The 27,297-nt window shown below is 47.7% G+C and overlaps 1 protein-coding gene across 5 annotated transcripts in view; it reads right to left on the bottom strand.

The window, feature by feature from the left end:
• Arhgap10 (Rho GTPase activating protein 10) overlaps nucleotides 1–27,297 on the bottom strand; it is a 284,292-nt gene that overhangs the window by 243,821 nt on the left and 13,174 nt on the right. The window contains exon 1 of one of the 5 annotated variants that reach the window (XM_052166591.1): nucleotides 5,294–5,369. The exons of 3 other annotated variants lie outside the window; for them this stretch is intronic. The gene's annotated coding sequence lies outside the window, so the exon portion shown is untranslated. Of the gene's footprint in view, nucleotides 1–3,826; nucleotides 3,966–5,293; nucleotides 5,370–27,297 lie in introns of those variants that run through there. One more of the 5 variants, XM_052166590.1, reaches the window with a different exon arrangement.

Below are 27,297 nucleotides of genomic sequence, written 5' to 3'. Positions count from 1 at the left end.
CACTAAAGCACTAGGCAGTTATCTGACAGGATGCGGCTGCCTGCAGGCCCCACAGCTTGTCTGTTTCACAGCCTACTTCTGATCCCTTCAAACTTAAAAACTTCTGACTGCAGGGACTGTCTCTCTGTCTCTCTGTCTCTCTATGTCTCTCTCTGTCTCTGTGTCTCTGTCTCTCTCTCCCTACCTCTCCTCTCTCTCTCCCTCCCTCCCCACCCCTGCCCTACTTTGAACAGGGAAAAATAGGATCCACCCCAGAAAAAGTCTTGTCAATAAACATGAACAAATTAACCTTAATTTTCTTTCTTTCTTTTGAGATTATCTTATGTATAGTGTTTTACTCATGTGTATGTCTGTGAACCAGCTATGTGCCCAGGACTGACAAAGGTCAGAAGAGGGAATTACACACACACACACACACACACACCTCGGAACTGGAATGACACAGTTGTGAACCTCCAAGTGACAGCTGGGACTGAACCTGCGTCTCCTGTAGGAACAAAGCTTCTTAACTACTGAGCTGTCTCTCCAACCCAAACTTCAATTTTCAAAACATCAGAAAACAAGTTTGTCCTGTCAAAGGAGTTTGTATAGCTCTTCCTAGTAGCTGGACTTAATTGTATTCATTGATAAATTGTGAAAAGAGGAAGTGGTTTGCATACCTAGAGGTTAAGGAAATAAGCAGCATTTAATAGTCACCTGTGAGCCAAACCCGGCAGGATTTCGAAACTGAGTGTTTCACTGGGCACACATGAAATGACGGCCCACTGTCCGCACTGACCAATATCAGCAAAGGGGGACAGAAGGAAAACCAAAGCCCTGTCCTCCAAGGGGTGAGTGTTTTCTTAGGATTAAAGAGAAAAACACCTCCTACAACTCAATGTTTGTGGGGAAGAAACTCTATTTAGATGGCTTTGCCTCATGGATGTCATATGCATGCATCCGTTTCAGGAGTGTCCAAGGAGCACGTGACCCATCAACACTCTGTTTACAATATTGCCATCCTAAAAACTTACACTACTGACCCCAGCCTCTGAAAAGCAGCGGGGAATCAGATGTAGCTCCGCAACAGAGCACATCTCAGCTGACGGAGGCCTTGGGTTCAAGACCTGCTCTTTCTCTTTAGCTTTCAACTCTCAGGAGAAGACTACCAACATATTTTACTATCTGGGGATCGACTACAGTGTGTCTGTCATGCATAGCAAAACCTTCCCTTGGCCTTCCGTGTCTTCAAATAACTCAAGAATGCACTCAATCCACCAGGAAGTTTCTATGTGAGTTTCCCAGAATTTCTTCTTTCCTGCTTGCCAACTAGCTGGATGCTCTGAGCAAGTCCTAACTAGTTCTATATTGGGCATCTCTGACAGAGCAGGCATGCTGCAATTAGATATCAGTAGGGATGAGCACACAGAGTTTTACAAGCCCAGTCCAGACATCTGACCCCAAGACCTACTACACACAGCTCTCCCAAAACAGATTCTGCAGCCTCAGTTCTCCGTGAGGTAAGGAGAGCTCTTTTTGCTGACAGTCATTGCCACAATTCTCTCTCAGTAGGAGCAGACTGGCCAGCCACAAAGAAAGAACACACTTCTGGAAATGCGCTTGTTCTAGCACATGATACAATCTATGAGCCACATCAGAAATGCCACCAAAGCTTCTCAGATGATGTCATACCTCAATGAAGTCATGACAAATCACACTCCTCATGATCAGGATTAACACACCCAAAACTTGATCCTTTAACCATACTATACAGGCGGCACAAAGAACAATAATTTCAGACTCAAATCTATCTGTGCCCACACCTGGCACACTGCAAAACAAAGTTCCTAATCCAGTCACCACAGGACTTAGGGATACTGCAAAAGGGGAAGGGGAGGGGAGGGGAGAGGAAAAGGGAGGGGGAGGGGGAGGGGAAGGGGGAGAGAGGGGAGGGGAGGGGAGGGGGAGAAGAGGGGAGGGGAGGAGAGGGGGAGGAGAGGGGGAGGGGGAGGGGGAGGGGAGGGGGAGAAGAGGGGAGGGGAGGGGGAGGAGAGGGGAAAGGAGGGGGAGGGGAGGAAGAGAGGAGGGAAGGGGAGGGAAAGGGAGGGGAGGGGGAGAGGAGGGGGGAGGGGAGGAAGAGAGGAGGGAAGGGGAGGGAAAGGGAGGGGGAGGGGGAGAGGAGGAGAGGGGGAGGGGAGGGGAAGGGAGGGGAGAGGGGAGGGGAAGAGGAGGGGGGAGGGAGGGGAAGAGGAGGGGAGGGGAGAAGAGGGGAGGGCAAGGGAGGGGAGAGGGAGGGGAAGGGAGGGGAGAGGGAGGGGAAGAGGAGGGGAGGGGAGAAGAGGGGAGGGGAGAAGACGGGAAGGGGAGGAGAGGGGGGAGGGGGGAGGGGAAGGGGAGGGGGGAGGGGTGGAGGGGGAGGGGAGGGGAGAGGAGGGGAAAGGGAGGGGACAGGGAAAAGAAAGAAAAGGGGAAGAGGGGGGGGAAGAGAGAGGAGAGATGGAGAGGGAGGGAAAGGGAGAGGGCAGGAAGGAGACAGAGACAGCACACAACTGGAAGCCATGGCTTCAGCATCTTACCCCTCTGAGCTTTGCTTCACATCACCCAGAAAAAGTAAGTGAGAAAACCACCCACTAACTTTTCAAAACTATTTCACAGAACATGAAAACTGTTGCCGGGCAGCCAGATTTGTACCTCAGAAGTCACACTTAAAACAGGTACCTAGAATTTGGAGACACACATGAGAAAGTTCACAAATGTGACCTAGTGTTCTGTTTCTCAGAGTTTGGCTTCAACGACTGGAAATAACCCGATTCTTATTTATTTTGCTCCTAATTACAATAGCAGATGGCCCAAAGGAAATCTAGAGTAGCCACTTCATGCCAATTGGTTAAGAAAACTCTGGTACTACTACAAGATGAAACACAAGCCATTAAATAATATTTTAGTAAAATATTTACCATGCCAAAATCATCCTGAATACAGCAAGGCCTACTGTTGTCTTGTTTAAAAAGAGAGCAGAACAAACAGGTCACAGTCGAAGCACGGATGAGATCCAGGCGAGAAGCTCCGTCACAAAGCAATTCCCAGTCCTCCGCACACAGGGGGTACCCAGCCGTGAAGGGGGACCCCACAGCATGCCCACTATGAGTAGCAGCCCAGTGTAGACAAACGGTAGGGAGTCCTCTGCGCTCAGCAAGTCAGCAGACTCAGGAGTCCACAGCCTGGGCTGTCAAGATGGTTTAGCAGGTAAAAGTGACTGTTACAACCTGAACTTGACCCTGGAAAAGGGAGCAGGACTCCACAAAGATTTTCACATGTGCCCTAGGTGTGTGCATGCTACACACACACACACACAGAGAGAGAGAGAGAGAGAGAGAGAGAGAGAGAGAGAGAGAGAGAGAGAACAAACTTGTAAAGTCTGTATGGGCCCTCCCTAGTAACAAAACATTTAACAGACTAAGAAGCTGCGGCTGTGGTGAGCAGCAGAGGGTCCAGGCTCAGCGACAAGTGTTCCCTAAGGCCTGTGGGGATCAGTGTCAGACCTAAGACAGAAACCCTTCCTTTGCTCCTCAAAGGTGGCGGGGGGCGGTGGGGCTCTCATCCGGACCTCTGTGCCCCCTCTGTGCCCCCTCTGAGTCCCCTCTGCACCTCTCGTGCCCCCCTGTGCCCTCTGTGCCCTCTGTGCCCCCCTCTGAGCCCCTCTGCACCTCTCTGCGCCCTCCATGCCCTCCATGCCCTCTGTGCCCCTCTATCCCCCGTGCCCCCTGTGCCCCCTCTGTGTCCTGTCCCAGAGGCTCCAGCTGTGACTTCTTCCACAGGACAGCATGCCACCGTTGGACCCACTCACAGAGGAAGCCTCTGACACACCCTCTGGGGCATCTGCTGTGCCTCAAGCCTCTCGCTGCCCGCCTCTTCTGTGGTCTGTGATGTTTCCGCTTCTTGGCTGCTGCCAACCACAAGGGGCTGACCTGGGACAACTTCAAGTACTTCCTTCTCTCCAGAGGGCAGGCGAGCGACTTCCCCTCCCCCCGGGGTGAGATGAGCAGTTCTGAACATGGCTATGCTTTTCCTTGCAGAAGTCTGACCCAAGTGACGTTTGTGATGAGCACTGCACTCCGTCGGATCTAACCATGCCCCTCCCTTCCTTCCACCTGCTTCTGTCTGACAGGCTTCCCTCCTAGGAAGGCCATGCAGTCAGATACCTGGTTAGCAGCTCGGCTGCCACCTAAGTCCTCCTACGGGCTTACTGAAAAACCCTAGATGGGCTCCACTGCGCTCCCCAGGGACTTGGAGCCACAAGGAAAAGCCAGCGCTCTAACCGTAACTTACAGTCAGTTCGCATGAGCTGTGTCAGGGCCTGAACGCAGGGCCTCACATGTGCTAAATACGCACTTTATCACCAAGTGTGACTTCTCAATCTCATAGTTATGCTCCAATTTTTCTAAATAATTATGTGTTACTCTGGTTAACAGGGAAGAAACTAAGTAGTATCATCTATGACTGATGATGCATTACAAAATGATTACTAACTGGTAACGGGGCAGGACACTGCAACACATCACAACCAGGATGAGGTTGTGATGACTACAACCTCACCACAGCCAGGCACGGCGCTAAATTCTGAGTGAATTATAAAAAGATGACCTCATTTTGACTTAGGTGAGACTCCTCAGGAGGAAGAACCTAGAGAACTACCATGAAATGACTGATGGGTTTAGATAAGTATTGGTATATCCTTCCATTTAAACTTCAGGATAACAGGAGATTAAGTTGGAAACACAAGATTACGCTATTGAGACTCAAGTAAAGCTTACACATTCAAAACAATTCAAAGGCTGAGCATGGTGGCACACGCCTTTAATACCAGCACTTAAGAGGCGGAGAGGCAGGGCCAGCCTGGTCTACATAGTGAGTTCCAGGCCAATATAGAACTAGACAATGAGACTGTCTCAAAAAAGGGGGAAAGGAGGGCAATGTAAAGGCAGAGAAAATTACAGGAAGCTCTGTCTACAACACAGGGCAGACAATAACTTCTTCAGAAGAAAACGACTTGAATTCAGTTTAAAAACTGACAGTTCCCGGAGAGCAGCTGCCGCTCCACCAATCACCTGCTCCAGGCGCCAAGCTCAAGGAAATACCAGGCCACCTGGACAGGCCTCCTCTTCCCGCCTTCCTGCTGGCACCCAGCTCCACCAGCTCCCACCAGCTCCCACCAGCTCCCACCAGCTCCCACCAGCATGCACTCGGGAGATGAGCTACCTTGGTTACAGCCGCGGCCCTTTCCCCTCAGTTCTTACCATTCCTGGTCACTTACTTCTGTAAGGAACTAACAACCATCGCTCCTGATCAAAAGTCACCTCTGGCTTCTGGTACCCATGCAGAAGCGTCCGCTCCTGAGGCTAGTAAGACATCCTGACAGTCAGTGCTTGCACAACAAGGGAACACAGTGCGCATGTGTGTGGTGACCCTGGATGTGGGCAGCGAGGCTGTCCACCAGACGCACTGGCTCTGCTCCAGCAGACAGGAGTCTTTTAGTCTCAGCTTTCCTAAGAGAGGCCCCCAGACCTGCAGCAACCACATCACCAGGGAACTTGCTAGAAACAGTTACTCCACAGACCAGGAGAAACAGGCTGGGCTGGCAGAGGCTCTGAGTGAGGAAGGCAGGGATGCCTGTCCTATGGATGTGCTCCAGGGCTGACCTGCGGTCCCCAGCACAGAACACGCACTTCCTCTTCCACCTCTGCATTCAGCGTACCCCTCCCACCTCCAGCCCTTCAAAGCCAGATCAGTCTTTCTTCACCCAGAAAACCTTTCCAAATCCCTCTGAATGTCCCCACCGTCTTTTGAACTCACCAGAACTAATCTCCAGTTCCACTCAGTCAACACCAGTTAAAATGGCAATGGATGGAGATGGCAGCTTTAAGCACCCTCAGGGCAGGGATTACAAGTGGCAGCAGAAAGTTTTAGAAAAAAAGAGGTAAGCCAGGCGGTGGTGGCGCACGCCTGTAATCCCAGTACTCTGGGAGGCAGAGGCAGGCGGATTTCTGAGTTCGAGGCCAGCCTGGTCTACAGAGTGAGTTCCAGGATAGCCAGAGCTACACAGAGAAACCCTGTCTCCAAAAAAAAAAAAAAAAAAAAAAAAAAAAGGCAGCCATGAGCCGTGTGTTATTGAGTCTGGGGCTATATACCCATGAAATTTTTCAACTAGCAGTGAGTAGCCTGTGAATATTTTGGAGGAAAGCAAGCGCTAAGTACTGTGAACTCCCCAGTCCTCTATAGAGTGGCAGTTCTGAACCCCTCAACTGACCCAGCAGTTCATGACCCCTCTGGGGAGTGAACAACCCTCTCACAGGGGTCACCAGAAAACATAGACATTTTCAGTGGGATTCGTAACAGTAGCAAAATTACAGTTATGAAGTAGTAACAAAAATAACTGTATGCTTTAGGGGTCACCAGAGCATGAGGAACTATATTAAGGGGTAGCAGCGTTAGGAAGGCTGGGAATCACTGCTCTAGGATTTGCAACCTGACATACAGAAAAGGGACTGCTGCAAACTGGACAGACCACAGCCTGCATAACAGCTCGCCGTATTGATGGCACTTTGGTCTGTCTGTCTGTCTGTCTGTCCACCCGTCCTTCGTCAAGGAAGCTTTACACCGTCACTTACATTGGGTGCATCAGGCTGTGCTCGAACTCACCTCATTTCTTCAGTCCTGCTTCAGCCTCAGGGAGCTAGCGCTACAGTGTGAGCTGCCCTGCCAACTCTTTTTTTCGTTTTGAGACAGGGTCTCACCATGTTAACCCTGGCTGGCCTGGAATTCACTCTGTAGTCCAGACTGGCCTCCAACTCACAGACATCTGCTTGCATCTGTATCCTGAGTGCTGGGCCACTAGACCTAGACAGAGACAGAAACTTCTGAGCAACGTTTTCATGGCAGCTGCTTGGCAGGCTGTGGGAGAGCAGCCCGAGTCACAACACATCTCATTTACTAGGTCAAGGTGGCAGTGCACTGGAAACGGCAACCATTCTTCCAGAATCCCGGCCACTCTGAGCTAGATAAGAGAGGACAGGAGAAGGTGCTGCCAATCAAAACTGGTGATATCTACCGTATGACAGACAAAAGCCCTCCCCTTCTCCCTCCCTCCCTCCCCCCTCTTTCCCCTCCCTTCCTCCCTCTTAGCTGACTTTCCACACTATCACAAAATAACAGAAAAAAATGTAGAAGATGATTTATTTTGGCTGTTTCAGGCCAAGGTTGGCCTGCTCCGTTGTTCTTGGTCCTGGGGAGGGTCACAGCATAGTACAGAGTTGCTGACCTCGATGGAGGCAGCCTGAAGCCGGGCAACACATGTCCACCATCTCCCCACCTTCTGTGTGCAGTGAGTCCATCAATGCTTAGCCCACGGATGAGGTCAGAGTGAACCAACACCTTTCAACACTGCTGCCCGGAAGCAAACTCTCAAGGCTGGCCTCTGGAGTCACACTGGCACTCGCAACACCCCCAGAAAACTTCCAAGTTTTGAAATGCCGAAACCAGGCCCAAAAGATAAAAATCCACATGTTTCGAATCATTTTGTTCCTCTTGGTAAAAACAGCAACAAAGCTTCCCAATGGAAGTCTCCCCGTTTCAGCACATGAATGACCCCATCCATCTAAGCCACAAGCACGGTACAAGGTGGGGTGGGACCTAGCGCAAAGGTACTTACTTTTATTTAGTGTATATACACATACGCACGCGCACGTGTGCACACACACATACCATGACACACACACACACACCATGACAAGTTAAGAACACATACACATAGAAATACACACACACACACACACAGATGCATACTAGCTGGACCAACAAAGTCCTTTTTTAAAAATTTTTTGTGTGTGCATGTGTGTGCACACATGTGCATATGCCCAGGAGAAACGTGTCAGATCCCCAGGAGCTGGAGTTACAGGGTTTAAGAGCCACCTGACATGCCTAAAGAACCAAACAGAAGAACAGCAGGCATGCTTCACAGCTGACAGTCTCACCAGCAGCAGGCATGCTTCACAGCTGACAGTCTCACCAGCAGCAGGCATGCTTCACAGCTGACAGTCTCACCAGCCCCAAAAAAGCCTTTTCTAGTTTCAAGACTTCAACTCTTCAAGACCCCTTCTTACCTACGGAAAACGATCTTGTTTTCAGAAATTGAGTTTTCTAAAAATACACAAAACCGACCACAAGAGACAAGGCAAATAAGCCCATACACGCCTGAAGGAAATTCAAAGCAGAGGACACCCCCCTAACGACCTCACTATCTGTCCTGCTAGAGAGAGGAAACAGGCTGTCAGTGTGTGAAGAAAGTCACTGGTTCAGCCCTGTCAGTGTGACTCATAATTAGGCATTGGCCTGCCTGACAGAAGGCTCCATCTCCAAGCATTTGGGTCAACATGAGGACAAGTTTGAAAAACATCTCATCCAGCCACACAGCTATTAAGTCAACTGGCAAAGCAAGAAAAGCCAATTTCCTAAAGCGAGGGAGACATGGACGCACACAACGAAAACAACTCTGGCACATCCAGGACCAGCAGTTTGACATCAGCGCTGTGTACTACACTCAGGTGTGACAGTGACAATCAGAAGTGCATTAGCACTGCCAAGTCAAACTGGTCAGGGATCAATACAAACACATAGACCCAGGATTGCAATGTCACCTAGCCAACAAGCTGGGAAGACAAGCTCCGGATCGGACCGGAAAGGACACACCCCACTTCTACTCTAGTATCACTGCCCTTAGGGATCAGAAGGACTCCACAGGATGCTTTCTGCCTCCCAGCAGGGGGCCTGTGTTGGTAGGACTCTCTGTCCCCGAGCTCCCTCCACCATCACCACCCCACTCCAGGCGGCTGCTTCCTATCAAACCCAGCAGCAACAGTGCAGCTCCAAGGAAGTTTGGCTTAAACAAACATAAGCAAAGAAGCAAAGGGTCTGGGAAGCCTCCCTTTCACCATTTATCGTGGATTCTACGACAAGGATTCCTCGGCTGCTGGCTGGCTGTGGGAACACCACAAGGCCGCTTGTTGGAACAGAACATCTATAAACATTCCACCAGTTACATCTGCAGAAGTCAACTTTCTCCGTGCAGTCTGTGTCTGGGGCCGGGGGGGGGGGGCCAGGGCTACAGAGGACAGTGCACCCGACACATGCCAAGTGCTACAGAGACCTTAAAAAAGAAGAGGTGGTTTCAATATGGTCAGAAGGGTAAGACATTGTCAAAAACTTCTGCATTGGAGAAACTGGAAGCTGACATTCAGGTCCTAGATTCATGTCCGAGTTTTATATCTAATGTCACCTGTTCAATTTAACTTTTCTGTGCATTGGTTCCCTAATAAGTATGTTGAATACCATAGCAGCAGTATGGACCAAACAAACGCACTACACTCAAGACAATACAGTAAGCATTCTATAAGGGTCAGCAATGCCACTGAGGTGTACTGCATCTCACAAGCTGAGTTACATCCGTGTCCTAGACAAAAGAAGAAGCAGAGAGCTCATATTCCACAGAAGACTAAGGCTCACTGCTTAGCTTATTTGTAGCCACAGTGAGCCACAAAGCCAAGAGTTCAGCCCAGGCAGATACCTGGAGCTACCTGGCCAACCAATCTAGGCCAATTAGTGAGCTACAGTTTCAGTGAAAGAACCTGTCTCAATCAATCGACCGATCAATCACCCAATCAATGAATAAAATGTAGAGCTACTGAAAAAAGCATCAACCTCTACCTCTATACATATACACACACATTCACATCATTCTCACTTTCTCCTTCTCTCTCTGGTGTGTGTGTGTGTGTGTGTGTGTGTGTGTGTGTGTGTGTGTGAGCGCGCATGCGTGTGCTTGAGGCACACACCCCCCTCATCAAGGAGGAAAGAAGGACTGTGGCAACCTATTACGGGGCATAAAAACCACCAAGTAAGTGCCGTTGAGGAACTTTGTAAATGACAAATGCTTATCTCTGCCTCTTTGTGCAACCCTAAGGAAAATGCGCACGCACACACGCACACAAAGTGGTTGCTAAAAAGGCTAAAAAGGCGTTATGCAAGTTTACCCACCCGAACAAGCTCTGTAACTTCTAGGTGGCCTCGTGCCACAACACAAACAAACTCTGAGACCATGAAGGGTAAAAGTAACTAAGTCTGTACGCAACAGAATGGAGGTAACGGAGAGACAAGAACGGCTGTGTGGTCTCCAAAGCGCTTGATTAGAACCCTCACACGAAAGCAGACACAGACCCAGGCCAAGGCCTCCTCACATACCTTCTTACAGCAAGGCAGAGCCGCCAAATGACACTGGCTCTAAAGCACAGAACCCTGTCATACAGAGTCCACCAAGAGTCCTTGCTTACCCAGCTGATGAACTTAAGATAGCAGCTAGAGAGCCCAGGACAGATTAGGTCAGGAATGGAGAACAGGAATGGGCTATCAAATTGGTCTGACCAAAGAATGTATATCAAGGTTGTAAGAACATCCATGCCAATACAGGACTAAGTTTCCTGTCAGGTTCTGTCCTAAGCCACCTTTGAAAACTCCCCTCGTCTGACAGCTCAGGGAAACTGGGCCACAGAGAGGCCAGGATCTTGCCCAAGCTCGCATAGCAAACATACTGAGTTGGGAGTCACCAGACAGTGGGGCTCTCAGGCCCACACTCCCAGGTGACTCACATTCCAGGCTGTGTTCTAGAGCAGACCCAGGACCACCCAATGCACGAAGAAAGCCGCTCAACCTTGGGGGTTCGCCAGCCCCACCCTTTGCCTATGTCCCACAGCCTACCAGGCGCTGGCACCCATCTTGAGGCCCCTGGTAGAGAAATGAGACCCAAGCCTCTTTCCCCTTCACCCTGCAGGGATCCCGTAGCATCCTGCTTTGATTTACGGCTTTTATGACGCAGATCACATGATTTTTAACAGACTGTTTGAAGCTTCTCCCAGGAAACCCAGATGATGGTTTTTAAACCCTTACTGGGAAGATCACCCAGTAACCCTGGAAACCACGGCTCTGACAGTGTGCATCATCGTAACTCAGAAAAAAACGCACTGAAGCCCACACAGGGATCTGAGCTGTTTCCTAGAAGAGACTTAGCAGCTGGAATCTTCCAACAGGAAGTCTTCCAATGGCTCCTTGCTTCCTAGAACAGGTCAACACTAGCCAAAAGCTGTTAGCATAAAGAACTACTCCTCTCCCCAAGTGACGAACACACAGGACAGAGCAAAGTTAAACCTTGCAATGAACGCGGCGAGATGATTATGAAACTCTGTTAAGTATTTGGGAGTGGTGGTTTTGTCCACATCTATAATCACCCATGAAAACAAGGTCATAACAGTTCACAACGATATTCTTGAGTTTTATCCTTGTGTGTGCCGCACCACCAGAGCCGCTCTCCCACACTGCCCAGTCCAGGAGTAAGATCAGCTATGCCCCACCCTGCAGCAACAAAATGGCGTAGCCCAGGAGACCAGGACCAGGGAGTCTGCACGGCCTTTGGTGGTAATGGGCTGTGTACACTGACACACAGCCCTGCTCCCTCAGGGTCAAGATGCAGACAGGACCCTCAGCAGCAGCATGAGCCTCAGGTGGCGCTGCAGGCTGCTCTTCACCGCGTGTCCAGCTCCTCCTCTCTTCAGAGCCCACACCCTGTTCTGCCTCTCATTCTCCCCCAGCTCTTGGCCACACACTTGTTCACCGCGGAGGCACCCACGGGCACACTGCCACATGGTGGCTGGCATGCCTTGGGGTGGGCCTAGCCTGTCTGCAGTTGTATGGCTCCTCTGTGATATTAACCCCCAGATTCACTCCTTTACATTTTTTCAACAAACGCTATCTATTTTTTAATGACTAAGTCCCGAGTGTCCACCTTGGTCTCATTAACTAGGTTGAGGATGTCCTGATCCTCCTGCCTCTTCCTTCTGAGTGTCTGGACTTCAGGCGTGAGCCACTGTGTCTGGTCTCTGTGGTACTGGAGACTGAACAGAGTGTTTCCTGTGTGCTAGGCCACATGCCCAGCCCAAAACACCGTGTCTTATGCTTAAAAACATACCACTTCCACTAACAAAACAGAGGGAAAGCCAATACAAAGACATTTGCGCAGATCTTGCGCACGATAGGTTATTTTTTGAACCACTCGATTACACAATGTGGGTCTGTCTAATCTCTCACGGGCATTACACACAAGCCCCACCTGCCTCCCTCCGAGCTGCTTTTGGAGCACTAGGCAGCTCCGCCCACCCAGTGACTCAAAGTAAAATATTAAGAGATATGAACAGCTGCACTTATCCACCACACCAAGAATAGCTTTCAGGAAACCAAGCTCCATTTGGAAAACTGCACTTAGCAGACCCGATCAGCTGCAGAGAACACTCTGGGAAAGTTCTCCTAATTAGTGAAGAAAATGCCTGCATACACTTTTTTCTTTTTTCTTTTTTTTTTTTTTTTCTTTTTTGGTTTTTTGGATTTGGTTTTTTCGAGACAGGGTTTCTCTGTGTAGCCCTGGCTGTCCTGGAACTCACTATGTAGACCAGGCAGGCCTCAAACTCAGAAATCTGCCTGCTTCTGCCTCCCAAGTGCACCTGCATACATTTTAAGATACTTATAGAATACACATTTTCTCCTAGAAGTCAACAAATTAAATAATGGTGTGACCATTTTTTATTATTATTTGTTTTTAATAATAAAAATATAATTATTTTTATTATTATTTATTTTTTATTATTATTTTATTAGATATATTCTTTATTTACATTTCAAACGTTGTCCCCTTTCCTGGTCCCCACCCCACCCCCAAAAGTCCCATAAGCTATCTTCTCTCCCCTGTTCCCCAATCAACCCTCCCCTGCTTCCCTGTCCTGGTATTCCTCTACACTGCGGCATCAAGCCTTTCCAGGACCAAGGGCCTCTCCTCCCTTTGGTGTCCAACAGGGCCATCCTCTGCTGCCTATGTGTCTGGAGCCATGTGTACTCTTTGGCTAATGGTTTTGTCCCTGGGAGCTCTGGGAGTACTGGGTGACTCATATTGTTGTTCCTCCTATGGCGCTGCAAAATCCTTCTGCTCCTTGGGTCCTTTTTCTCTAGCTCCTCCATCGGGGACCCTGTGCTCAGTTCAATGGCTGGCTGAGGGTGTCACCCTCTGTATTTCTCATACACTAGCAGAGGCTCCCAAGTGACAGCTATATCCGGATCTGGTCAGCAAGCTCTTGTGGGCATCCACAATAGTATCTGGGTTTAGTAACTGTATATGGCATGGATCCCTAGGTGGGGTAGTCTCTGAATGGTCTTTCCCTCAGAGTCTGCTCCACACCTTGTCTCTGTATCTCCTTCTGTGGGTATTTTGTTCCCCATTCTAAGAAGGACCAGAGTATCCATACTTTGTTCTTTCTTCTTCTTGAGCATCATTTGATATGTGAATTGTGTCTTGGGTATTCTAAGCTTCTGGGCTAATACCCACTTATCACTGAGTACATCTTCTGTTGAACATATTTACTGGCTCTTTAAGTTGTAACTGTTCATGCTCTTCTATGCCTATAATCCTTAGGTTTGGTCTTCTCATTGTATCCTGGATTTCCTGGATGTTTTGGGTTACAAGCTTTTTGCATTTTGCATTTTCTTTGACTGTTGAGTCAATGCTTTCCATGGTATCTTCAGCACCTGAGATTCTTTCTTCTATCTCTTGTATTCTGTTGTTGATGTTTGCATCTATGACTCCTGATTTCTTTCCAATGTTTTCTATCTCCAGAGTTGTCTCCCTTTGTGATTTCTTAGTTGTTTTTACTTCCATTTTTAGATCCTGGATGGTTTTGTTCAGTTTCTTCACTTGTTTGTTTGTGTTTTCCTGTAATTCTTTACAGGATTTTTGTGTTTCCTCTTTAAGGGCTTCTACCTGTTGACCCATGTTCTCCTGTATTTCTTTAAGTGATTTTTGTTTTTCCTCTTTATGCGCTTCTACCTGTTGACTCATGTTCTCCTGTACTTCTTTAAGGGAGTTATTTATATCCTTCTTGAAATCCCCTATCAGCATCATCAGATGTGATTTTAAATCCAGATCTTGCTTTTCTGGTATGTTGAGGTATCCAGGACTTGCTATGTGGAGAACTTGGTTCAGATGGTGCCATGTTGCCTTGATTTCTGTTGGTAATGTTCTTGCGTTTGTCTTTGCCATCTAGTTATCTCTGGTGTTAGCTGGTGTTGCTGTCTCTGACCGTGGCTTATCTGTCATGCAAGCCTCTGCATCTCTGCTCCTGGGAGACCCGTTCTCTCTGTGCACACAGGTCTGTAGGTACTCCTATGAGACCCACTCTCTTGTGGTTGTATTTGGGTAGGCAGCTCTGTGGCCCTGATCAACTCTGGGTGCAGGCAGAAATCAGAAGACTCCTGTCCCAGTCTGCTCCTCGGCTCTTGTGTCCCCAGAGTTTCCTCTGAGCAGCAGGGGTGGTCCTACCTGTGCTGCCTGACCTCTCTGCACTCCTGAGTGGTTAGCTACCTCCTCTTGGATATGGTGCACGGTGGCAGAAGGTGGTCCCAAGCCAGAGACTGAAACCTCTGAGGGCTTCTTCCAGGGGGTTCAGGGGTGGCTCTACCTGTGCAGGCCAGTCATGCCCCACTCCTGGGTGGTTAAGCTGCCTCCCTGTGCCACTTGGGTATGGCACGCTGGGTGGTGTGACCATTTATACCCCAGGAGTTCGAGCTAACATTGCTTTTAGTTTTCAGACTGACAAAGTACCAAAGCCTTGTCACTAGCTGGGAGGAGCATTCTGGGAGGAGAAACCCTCCACACATCTGCGCCCAGACAGGAAGTTCATAAGCCTGTCCCCACTCTCCCTTTCTGGCTGCTTTTCACACTCACCTGCCCTCCTTCGGCCCCGACTTCGGATCTACGTGGACGACTATGGGTTTAAACAATAGTAGTAATAGTCGAGCAGTGGTGGTAAAGTATTTTTAACCCCAGCACTTGGGAGGCAGAGGCAAGTGGATCTCTGTGAGTTTGAGGCCAGTCTGGTCTACAGAGCCAGTAGATTCTGCCAAGACGGCCCAGAGAAACCCTGTCTTGAAAAACAAGAAATTAGTAGAGGGCTGAGAAAAGGAGGGAGAGAAGAAGGAGGAAGAAGAAGAAGATAAAAAGGAAGAGAAACAAGAAAGAAGAGGAAAAGGAGGAAGACTGAAGAGGAGAAGGACGAAGAAGAGGGAAGAAGAAGAGAAGGAGAAGGGGAGGAGAGGGGAGGGGAGGGAAGGAAATGGAAGGGGAGGGGAGGGGAGAGAAAGGAAGGGGAGGGGAGGGAAGGAAATTCCCACGTTAAATTCCTAGCCCCTTCCTCCTTCACTGGCTATGGGAACACACTGAAGACGCAACAAACTGAGTTTTCATCTAGAATATCACCCAATTTTCATCTAGAATATCACCCAAAGGCCCTTGTGGTTACAAGAGGCCAGCCAGCTAGGCCATCAGGAAATGGTAACTCTTCAGTGAGGCCTATTGGAATGTTTAGGCCACGGGGTGTATGGTCTCCTTCTCTGCCGTCCCAGCCATGCAGAAACCAGTTACAGCAGCAGACAGCTAATGGAGACAATGAAGATTTACATCTGCAGAACAGAAAGGGCTGGGAAGAACCCTGTGCTGCCAACACTTGCCTTCAGATTTCTGTAGCTAAGACGGTGAGGCAGTGGAATTCTGTAGAAGAGTTCTATTGAGGGTACTTTGCTTTGACTGAGACAGGTCCTCCATGCCACAGCTCAGAGAGGTTTCGTAATTTGAGCAAAGTAGAACCCAGACCAAAATATAAACGACTGTGCCTATCTATCCACCTCACTTCTCATAAATTAAGCATACAATAAATAATGGTCTCACTGTTTAGGTAGACCATGTGACAGTTAAAAAGCAGGCACAGATGTAGAGAGTGCTATAGAGTCGCTGTGACCGGGGCTAAACTGCCTCCATTCTATGATAAACAAATACTATATATTAGCAACTTGAAAACTTGTAAGTAGGCTCAAAGCAACGGAGAGGTGTCCCCAGCGAACCCAGGCGACACGTGGCCTGAGACTGTGGCAGCAGGAATGCAGAGGGGCGGCTCGTGTGAACGCCCTGTTTCTATTACTAGAGAAGGAGAGTCTAAAGCTGGGTGTAAGGCTGTGCTTCCAGCCGTCAGCGGTGCTGAACAAGGGGAACACAGGAACCCCAGAGTTTGAAACCAACAACACAGCTGAGGAACTCAGCAAGATCCTGCTGCAAGTACACACCGACCACACATCAGGCGGAGGCTCAGGCCCTAGTTCACAATGCACAACATGTGGGTGACAGAAGTATTTCCCAGTACACATTTTAATTATTCATCACGCAAAAATGTGCTGTTTCCCTCCACAGTTGGACAAAGCCGGCGTCCCCCGAGGGGTTTCCCACATGCTCTTGGTTCCAGGCATGGGTCTATAAACCTACCAACAGAGGCAAACGCGTCCCTTCGCAGCTTTCTACAGTTTCTTAACTAAAATAGGGGGGATGGGAAGCATTTTAGCAAACAGAACCAAAAAGAAAGAAAAAAGAAGGGGAAAAAAAAAAGACCACAAACTGATGCCCAATTCCAAAATTAAAAGGTATTAAATATGTGTCTGGAGAGCTGGACTGAGTAAACCATCACTGTTGATGAGTCACAGGACTTTGTCTATCCCCAGGGGCATCACAATAAATATTACTCACCACTGTGGAAAGGACCTGTCAATCTACAGAAATTAAAGGGAAACCGTGGCAGCAGCTCCAACTTCACCGGGTGACGACGGTGTTAGCGAGCAAAGGAAACGGAATCCCTGATGCGCCCGTCATCTTTAAATGTATCATTAAAACCATGAACAGAAAAATAAAGTTTCAATTACGAACTATTTCCACTGTTCCTTTCTTTATCAAGAATATTCATTAAGTACTTCCCTAAAAATCAGAACTACATATGCTGAAAAGCTATCTCACCAGAGGAACAGATGGGGCATCCTTCAGGAGTCATGCCATTGTAGGAGTCGTAAGGACTTAACACTACAATTAGGTGCCCTGTAGGTGATTCTCTTAGGTAGTAGGTTGGTGGGCTTTCCATCTGTCTGTCTGTCTGTCTTTTTGTTAGTTTGTCTTGTCCAGCACCTATCCCTAACCTTCCACACCACCCGAAGCTGAGGACCCAACCAAGAACTTTTGCTCTCTACCACTGAGCTAAATCCCCAAACTTAACAATTTTCTTTGGTAAAATAAAAACCTTGGCTGATGAGATTGGAAGGCAAGGTGGGTACACAAGGCCTTCATCCTAAGAAAATGTAGCAAGTGAGGTTCATCGGATGCAGCTGTTAGGAAAATTGCTCCGGCAGAGCAGACATCTGCCCAGTACAGCATGGTGAATCACACTGGCACTGACAACAGTCTTTAGGATTTGGGGACAGTGGGCACATGGGTTTGATTCTGCCCAAATCAGCCTCGTTAGGAAAGCTTTGATCATGTAACAAAGCATGTTCAGTCGGCCATGTTCAGCTTCCTGATCCTATGGCGTGGATGGGACACAGAAGCAAAGACAGTAGGTAGGGAAGAGGAGGTGTTTACAGGAGAGCCCACCCCAGCACAGTGGTTTCTCAATGACCTTACTACCCCTTCAGAATATCCAGAGGCAGGACACACATCAGCAAAGCACAACAGTTTATTCAGTGTTTGGTGTATGACTGAAATCAATGAAATATCTAAAAGTCATTCTGAAACAGAGAGTTGTGCAGGCCTTTAGACTTACACCAGCTGTTTTAAGAAGTTAATATTCATGTACTCTACCACCATGTGAGCTTTTATCTCTGCACCGTTCCCACGGTGTGCAGCTACAACTGTCCAGTTTTCTATGTACACACAGAAATAATGAAATGCCCATGGCATGTTATTTACAACTGTTTACCTGGATCACACTCCTCAGTGTCAAAGGCAGGCTTGACAGCAGTCCCGTCACAGCAAGTGTGTGCAAGAGGGAAAAAGAACTAAAGACCTCTGACTGCAAAGAAGCCACAATGGCTGCGGGTGTCACCCCACCCTTGCAAAGGCGCACCCCCCCCCCAGTGACTAAAGCCCTCCTGCTAGGTTCCATCTCTGAGAGATCCCCTACCACAATGAGGACCAAGTGTCAAGCCCACTCTGGCTGCAGGAGGCTCTTATTCACCTGTCCTTTGCTTAAGGCCCATTTCCTTCATCGTTTCTTTTCTCCCCTCCTCCTCCTCCTCCTTCTCCTCCTCCTCCTCCTCCACCACCACACATTTTTTTCTCAAATGTACCTACTTCCTGGGGAAAAGATGCCAGCTGAACAAAACCCACAGACAAGTTGTCTTTTTTTTTAATCTATGTTCTCTCTCCATGAAGCTTCTGGGGCCACTTTGCTCTCTCAAGGCATCTTTGACAGAGACAGGGATGTGCAGGCAGAGCTCAGCCCTTCCATGACACTTTCCAAACCATAACACTAAGTTCAAAAGGGGACAAAGTATTTGTTTGTTTGTAACAAGTTGTATATTTTATACAACTCTGGCTGTCTTAGAATGCACTCTGTAAACCAAGCTGGTCTCCAACTTAGAGATAGGCTTGCTCTGCCTCATAAGCACTGGGACTGAAGGTGTGAGCCACCACATCCAGCTACACTAAGTCCTGCGACAGAAGGACTGTTTTTTCATGAGTGCGTTTGTTTTTAATGCATGTGTTTGGCTGGAGTGTGTGGATGAGCACTGTGTGTACCTGCTGTCTCTGGAGGCCAGGAGGAGGCAGAGGAAACCAGATCCCCTGGAATCAGCTAACAAGTGATTGTTGGCTGTCACATGGGTGCTGGGACCTAAACATGGGTCTTGTGCTGGAGCAGCCAGTACCCACAGATACAGACGGAACTTATACCAATATTCACCCATCTTTGTCTTTTGAAAAGTAAAAGAATGTTTTAAGGAGAGAAGCCTAGTTAAATAAATTTAGAAACAGGTAGATTTAAACAAAACTCTACAGATTTATCACTGAGCTTGTTTTAATATAATCATTACTTGGTATGTATCCAAGATGGCACAAACACACCATGAATTATACCTGACTCCAAATATTATTTTCATGCAACTTCCTCCTTTCAACAAACACCAGTCTTCCCCTTAAAAGATGGAGGTCTGCTACACTGCATGATCTAATAAATCTTACTTCAAAAGACTCAGTACAACACATCCATCACACTGCACTCTGTGATGTATGGTACATGACTGTGGTACACCGACATACACACACACACACACACACACACAAATCTCTGATTATAATTTGGAACACTTCATTTGGATTATGCAAATTTTGTTCAAAACACTTAAGTTCATGTTTAAAATGTGGCCTGCTCATTATGATGATTAATCTTCCATTATCAATTTGGCTGGACTCAGATCAGTTAGGAGACACAGCCTCTGGGCCAGACCGTGAGGGTATATTCAGAGAGGCCTACCTGAGGAGGGAAGATTCACCCTACAGGAGTGGTGCCACTACACGGGCTGGGAAACCAAAATGAAGAAAGCCGAGAAAGCCAGAGAACACCAGTACTGGACTCTCTGCTTCTTGACTGCAGAGTCAACTCCTGCCACAGGTATGCCTCCCCACTCTGATACACTGTCTCCCCTCAAACTGTGAGCTGAACCTCAGGTATGCCTCCCGACTCTGATACACTGTCTCCCCTCAAACTGTGAGCTGAACCACAGGTATGCCTCCCCACTCTGAAACTGTATCCTTTCAAAAGGTGAGCTGAACCACAGGCATGCCTTCCCACTCTCTGATACACTGTATCCCCTCAAACTGTGAGCTGAACCACAGGCATGCCTCCCAACTCTGATACACTGCATCCCCTCAAACTGTGAGCTGAACCACAGGCGTGCCTCCCCACTCTGATACACTGTCTCCCCTCAAACAGTGAGCTAAACCACAGACATGCCTCACAACTCTGATACACTGTATCCCCTCAAACTGTGAGCTGAACCTCAGGTATGCCTCCCGACTCTGATACACTGTATTCTCTCAAACTGTGAGCAGAAATAAGAAATAACCACTAAAGTTGCTTCTTACCTCTTACTGGGTATTTGGTCCTGACAACACTTTATGAGGATACAGCTGCAGGCCTGGCCCACTGCTGACTCCCCAAAAACATTACTTCTCTTCTCCCAGGAGGACTACCTCAACACCAAGTGTGGAACAGAGGACCACAGAAAGAATCCTGTATACTCCTGTGGTTTGGACTGATCGCTGCCCACCCACCCTGAAGGTTCCAGCAAAGACACACAGAAATGCAAATGCAAACACACCAAGAAATCACATGCAGAAAAGAGATCACTGTTAAAGGTGGAGATCCCTAGAGAAGAGCTTGTACCTTTCAACGGGCTTGTCTCAGAGATACAAGGACATTGACAGGGACTTAGAAAGCAGCTTGCCTCTGGCTAAGTGCTATCCCCAGCACCTCCTCCAGGTCCCAGTGGGAAGTGACTTCACAGGCAGCCTTCTGCCCCAGTGGTAAGTCTGCAGAAGCTTTGCAAGCCTGTGAAAGCCCACCAACTATGCACAGCGCATAGGTAGGGTTTTCCTATTGGGCTGGGGTGCCCTTCAATCAGGTTATGGAAAATCAGCCATGAAGGAGAAAAACCAGCTCCCCTCATCTAATTCCTAATGATTATCCGTACCTCGGACAATCAGATGAGCAGGTCAAGATCTCCTTTGTGTGTGTGTGGTTTTTTTGTTTGTTTGTTTGTTTTTAAGGTTTTGAGACAGGGTTTCTCTGTGTAGTCCCTGGCTGTCCTGGAACTCCATCTGTAGACCAACCAGGCTGGCCACCTGCCTCTGCCTCCTGAGGGCTAGGATCAAAGTCATCTGCCACCACCACCTAGCCTTACTTTTCTTTTACAAAACTACTTACACAAGAAATGGAACTTCAAGGAAAACATGGGAAAATAAATTCTTTAAAAGAACTATTACTGCGCACAGTGATATACTTACAACCCGAGCATGAGGGGATTATAATTCATTATAATGAATTCAAAGCTAACCTGAGGTTTCTGTAAGAGATTCAGTCTTAACAAACTGAGGGTTGGAGGTGCGATGTCATGAAGTGTCCCTTTTAAAGGTTTATATCAGCCGAGCAATGGCAGTCCACACCTTTAATCCCAGAACTAAGAGGGCAGAATCAAGCACATCTCTGAGTTCTAGGCCAGCCTGGTCTACAGAGTGAGTTACAAAACAGCCAAGGCTACACAGAGAAACCTAATCTCAAAAAAGAAAAAAAAGTCTATAAGGGAGCCCAGGGAGGGTGACAGGGAGAGCCTTATCTCTGGCCTCTCAGCTTCCTTTCCACCATGACAATAAAAACAGCACCCAGAGGCCTCATGCTCCTGCCTCCCTGACAGTCTGTCCAAGCAGCCATGGAGAGAACCCTCTAAAAAAGCAGCTCTTAACCCTTTGGAGATCAAAAAGCCCTTTCACAGGGGTCATCTAAGGCCATGAGAAAACATAACTATTTATATCACATAGCAAAATTACAATTACAAAGCAGGGGCAAAAATAACTACGTTTGCGGGTCACCACATGAGGAACTATATTAAAGAGTCACAGCATTAGGAAGGTTGAGAACTAATGCTCTACAATCACGGGGGAGGGAGGGAGACACACTACACACTGACACCTTCCTGGCTTTAAGCTGACTTCTCAGCAATTCAGAGGTAACTGCTGAGCAAAGCCAGTCTAAAAGATAGGACCACAGAACACAGCTCTATGGTAGTGTGTGCACTACCACTGAGCCCTCTCCCCAGCTCCAGATACCAGCTCAGAGCTGAACTCAACTCCTGACACGGCCAACTAAAAACTCTGGATGCTTTATTTAAGGACTTTGGATCTTTATTGACATCATGATGTGTGAAAATTCACAAGCTAAAGGAACTCAGCCTAAAAAATCTCCCTCAATAAACTGAGAAAAATCAAATGAGGCAGAAAATGTCTTGCAAGTACTCATACAACAATGCTCACTGTCACTACCAACTGGAAGGGGAGGTGGTGTGACTGAACCTCCCTGGAGACAGGTCAACTCCAGCTACCCAACAGAGCAGTCACTAGCAATCTGGGAAGTGCTGAGATGTGTTATTTTAAATGGAGATATAACATAAGCAAAGATACACATAGATTCCCATATCCTACCTAAAGGGAAGATACAAAGTGTCTAATAACTTTCATTCTGATTACATGCTTAAAAGGCAGCAGGTGGACATGCTAGATTAACCCCACTTCCTCTTAGTGATTACTAGAAACATTTTACTGATCCAGGTCCCGGTGTATTTTCATGGATGCAATGAGCTGCACTGATGCACACACTTGCCCTACTGCTTACCTTGCAGCCTCAGTTTCTCTCTGAATTAAATGAAATCAGCTGGGGCTGGAGAGATGGCTTAGCGGTTAAGAGCACCGACTGCTCTCCCAAAGGTCCTGAGTTCAAATCCCAGCAACCACATGGTGGCTCACAACCATCTGTAACAAGATCTGACACCCTCTTCTGGAGTGTCTGAAGACAACTAAAGTGTAGTTACATATAAATAAATAAATCTTTAAAAAAAAAATGAAATCAGCTCTTAAACTTTTAAAAGCAGCAGCAATGACGGCAGGGACACACATGTCAGGCAGGTCAAAGGACAAATCTGGGCGGGCTTTACATGGATTCAGATTCAGGTACCAGGCTGAAGCAGCAAGCACACTTCTGCACTGAGCCCTCTTCCCAGCTCCAGATACCAGCTCTTCCTGCAAATACCTTAGTACCCACCTACCACATGCTAAACACTATCTATCATCCATACCAATCTCTGCAAGGCTGCCATTCTTAAGAAAACACACAGTAACTGACAGGAAAATAACATAAGCTGATAAAAAGCCATCAGATTGTATGCTTTAAATGAATGGACTAAGAGATTTGTGATTTGCATCTCAAAAAGGTAGACCCAAAAATATTAGTCACAAGTCTTTAGACATATGTGTATCTGCACTCAAGTATTTATAGAACGATGGGAAAAGGGTTTAATAAAAACAGCATTTGCAGTCTGAAAGGCACATGCAGCTCCAGCACAACTGCTAGGCCTGTATCTGTCACATGCCCAGGCTCTCAACCCACCTGGCCCTGTTCTGAGCCCTGCTGAGGTGGCACATTCACACAAGTGTCCCCTATCACAGGCTTCCTAAACAGGAGCAGGCTCCTTGTCCAAGAAGCAGGAAACAGACAAGGTTAGTCAAAGACCAGCAAGAGCCAGCCTTGAACACCTGTTCCCAAGGGCAAACACTGTTATGTCGGTGGCCTAGTGTAACTCCTGAAGGACCATGACAGGAGACTGGGGATCTACACAGAAGACACAGCATGGGGTAGGACAAAGAAGCCAGGGGTGAAGACCATGAGTGCAGAGTTCTAGGAAGCAGAAGTTCTGCCTGGAGAGATGCTACGAATGCCACAGCAGCTGAAGAGAAACCCAGATGACCAGCAGAGGACATCAAACACTGGGAATACCAACTAGGCCAAAACTAGACACTGAGTTCCCACTGGCATTCACTCTTCAAGCTGAGAACATTAGACTATTAAACAAACCCGATGAAGCCACTCTACCATGCTAAGCTTCCCCTTTGGCAACATTCATTTCCCCAGACACTGCCCTCCCTCCTTCCCTTCCTCCCTCCTCCTCTCCGTCCAGGCTGCCCCCATGTAAGCAGGCTAGCTCACCTTCACAAGCACCTCTCCACATCAAAGGCAGTGGGGCCAAACGACTCTGGACTGAAGCCTTGGGAACTGGCTCAGGTAAACTTCCCTTGCCTCTAACACCTCAGCTATTCAGTTACAAGGACAGAAAGCTAACACCCAGACGGCCTTCTGCTGAAGAAGCAGCACTCAGTTTCATGGCCACTTTTGTTCTGCCTGAGTCTGCATCAGACTGGACTTTCTAGTTAGATAAATGTCTCTGTGTCCCTCCAATGCCCTAAAACCAGTACAGTGCATTGGCTCTAGTCAACAGTTCAGTGGCCTGCTGACTACCTGGTGGCTGGAGAGACACAGAGATGCTCCCCTCTACAATTATTTACTGAAAGATCCAGAAGCCACTACAATCTTTCTTGCTGCCCTAGAGCTGAACCACAAGTGACTATCTTCTCACAACCACTTATCATCAGTCGAAGACTCATGTAAAAGCTGTGGCCTACTAAACTTAAGCTTACTGGAAAGTCTTAATGCTTCTGATACTGACCAACCTTTCTTCTTCTTTTTCACCATTCCAAAAAATTGGGTGTGATGTGGAAACCATGTGCAAGCATGAGGCAAAAGGCAAGCAGTCTTAGAATCCTCAGCCTTGGCAGTCAGCCAGCAACAGGCTAATCCTGAAAACAAAAATGACCAAGTTGGTCAGGGTCTGTACACTGGCTCTCCTGCCACATGCAGCTCTCAGTGCTGAAGAACTGCTCCTTCAACAAGTGGGACAGCAACAGCGATGCTTTATCAATCAACCAAGCTGTCCTGGAGACCTGCTCTCAGTGCATGGCCAGCAACCACAGGTATCAAGCACTGGAGATGATCCACTGTCCACATGGAAGAGCCTCACCTAGGTAAGGACATGGGGAAGAGTCTATTAACAGCAACTTGGAAGAGAAAGCCAGTACAGTCAGCTTCTTCAACAGGAGTCAGACTGCTTCTGGGTAACATGGTATGAATGGTCTTGTCTTACTGCAGAGTCCCTTCCCACTTACAAGCAGGGAAGTGGAATGGAAAGACTTGCATTTTCTGGAAGAAATTAAATAGAACAAGAGGCCATAAACCAAGAACCTCTGACTGTGTATCGCAGAACCAGCTATGCCAGGCACAGTTTTAATAAAATAAACCTGGCAAGTAAACAATGTAACCACAAACTGGTTGCCATGAGAAAACAAAATGTCATTTCTGTTCTAAAAATAATGGGACTGTCTAATGTTACAGCTTTTGTTTTACCTAAATAACAAATTTACTTCTATTATTATCCTTGGAAATTTTTAAATTGTCTTTCTGAAACATTTGTGTTTCTCAAGAAACTCTGTTCTATTATAAATTTAACAAAAGCATATACAACCACATACTACCTTTCCCCACACAAAACAAAGACAATTTAACTATCTCTACCTGATGACAGAATTAAAAATACAGACACCCTTCAGCAAGTTAAGTGCAAGAAGCCATTAGAAACGGCAATAGAGGGCTTGGGGAAGACTCAGCGGTTAAGAGCACTGCCTGCTTGCTCTTCCAGAGGTCCTGAGTTCAATTCCCAGCAACCATAAGGTGGCTCACAACCATCTGTAATGAGATCTGATGCCCTCTTCTGGTGTGTCTGAAGACAGCTACAGTGTACTCATATAAATGAAATAAATTAATCTTTAAAAGAGAGAGAGGGAGCGAGGGAGGAAGGGAGAGAGAGAAAGGAAGGAAGGAAGAACGAAAGAACAAAAGAAAGAAGGGAAGGAAGGAAGGAAGGAAGGAAGGAAGGAAGGAAGGAAGGAAGGAAGGAAGGAAGGAAGAGCAGGCAATAGAAGCTGAGGCAAAGGAACCTGATGGGCAGAAGGGGAGCTCAGAGAGACATCTCATGCATCCCAACTGTGACCAACATCACCTAAGTATGTCTTCACTGTCCCAAAATTTATCAACTCAATGAAAGCCCAAAGCATTTCTGAAGGACTCCCACCCCTAGGGGGCTCCACCACCACCCCAGGCCTCCCTGGGCTTACTGTTCTGACTGATTTCAATGGTGCTTGCACCAGGAATTTGAGAAGAGATGGAGCAACACATAGGATACAAAGCTTCTTCTAAAAGTCACTTCAGGTAGGAGCCACATTACTCCATAGTCCATGATGGGCCTCCCCCTCACAGGGAGGGCAGCTAGCTCATGGAGCTATGCAATAGAGAAAAACAAAGAAAAGCCTCCTCCCAGCACCTGTGAACTGTCTAAACAGCCTTAAGGAGGATCGGAACCCTCATGCGCCCCTCCCCCAGCAACTGTTAATGACTTGTAGTAAATGCTGCCCTCTGAGAGGTGTCAAGGGCCCTGTCCCCAGCAACCCTCCTTAAGTATCTTATAAACCCTCAGGAAGGGCAGCCCCCTTTTTCCCTCCTCCCTTGAAGGGAAAGTTGGGGGCACAATCTTGTTCATCCGTCCTTCAAGTAACCACAGCTGCTGGCAGTTCTAGAAAGCAAGTTGGGTGTCACCACCAGTGTGCAGTGCTTCCCACAGCCTAGCCTAGGCAAGCCTCTACCAACTGAGCCACACTGAACAGACTGGGGGGAGGGGGAGCAAAACAAAACCTTCTTCTTTAGGAGAATACTAACACAGGCCTTACCCTGCCAGGGGTAAACCACCCAGGCAAAGCCAGTACTGTGCTGTCAGTGCCCCGGGTGACCCTACCTTACTGTGCTAAAGGCGGAATAGCAGCTCCTTCTTTAGTGATGGACTTAATGGGGTAGACAATAATTCAGATCATCTGAGGATGACTGTCTTCCCTGTGACTCTCAGCAACTGTCTTAGTCACCAGGAACAAGACAACACTGACAAGAGGAAGCATTTAACTGGAGGCTGGCTTATCATTCCACAGAGTCAGTCCATTGTCATCACAGAGAAAGCACAGCACACTGGCCAGCGTGGCCCTGGAGCAGAGAGCTTTACACTCTGATCTGCAGGCAGCAGAAAGAGACAGGGCTTGGCATGGGACTTTGAAATCTAAAGCCCACCCCCAGTGGCACAGTTCCTCCAACGAGACCATGCCCCCTAATCCTTCTAATCCTTTCAAACAGCTCTACCCTCTGGTGACAAGGAATTCAAATATATGAGCCCACTGGAGTCATTCTTATTCAAATTATCACAGAAGCTTAAAGGAAATTTCTGCTTGAAAACTTCTCTGATTCCCTAAAGTAATTACTACAGACTTTATAACCCATGGCTTTACACAAAATATCTCATCCCAGGTACTTAAGTCACTCATCAACAGAGATAAGATGTGCTCCCCTAGATACTGAGAGCTCTGACCAGGGTATGTCCTGCAGGAGCCTGTGCTCTGGAGGTCAGTGATGTTCCTCTTCAAACTCAACTTCACAAGTTCAAACTGGAATTGGTTTAAGAGTAATAACTATGGTCCCGGGTATAGTGTTACACATCTTTAATCCTAGCACACAGAAGGCAGAGACAGGAGAGAGGCAGAGACATGCGAATCTGTGAGTTTGGGGAAAACCTGGTTGTCTTAGTCAGGATTTCTATTTCTGCACAAACATC

The sequence above is a fragment of the Apodemus sylvaticus genome, chromosome 21, assembly GCF_947179515.1.
Source record: "Apodemus sylvaticus chromosome 21, mApoSyl1.1, whole genome shotgun sequence".
In the NCBI taxonomy this organism is placed as follows: Eukaryota; Metazoa; Chordata; class Mammalia; order Rodentia; family Muridae; genus Apodemus; species Apodemus sylvaticus.
Note: the sequence above shows the minus strand (reverse complement) of the source record. Positions and strands in the feature narration are given on the sequence as shown.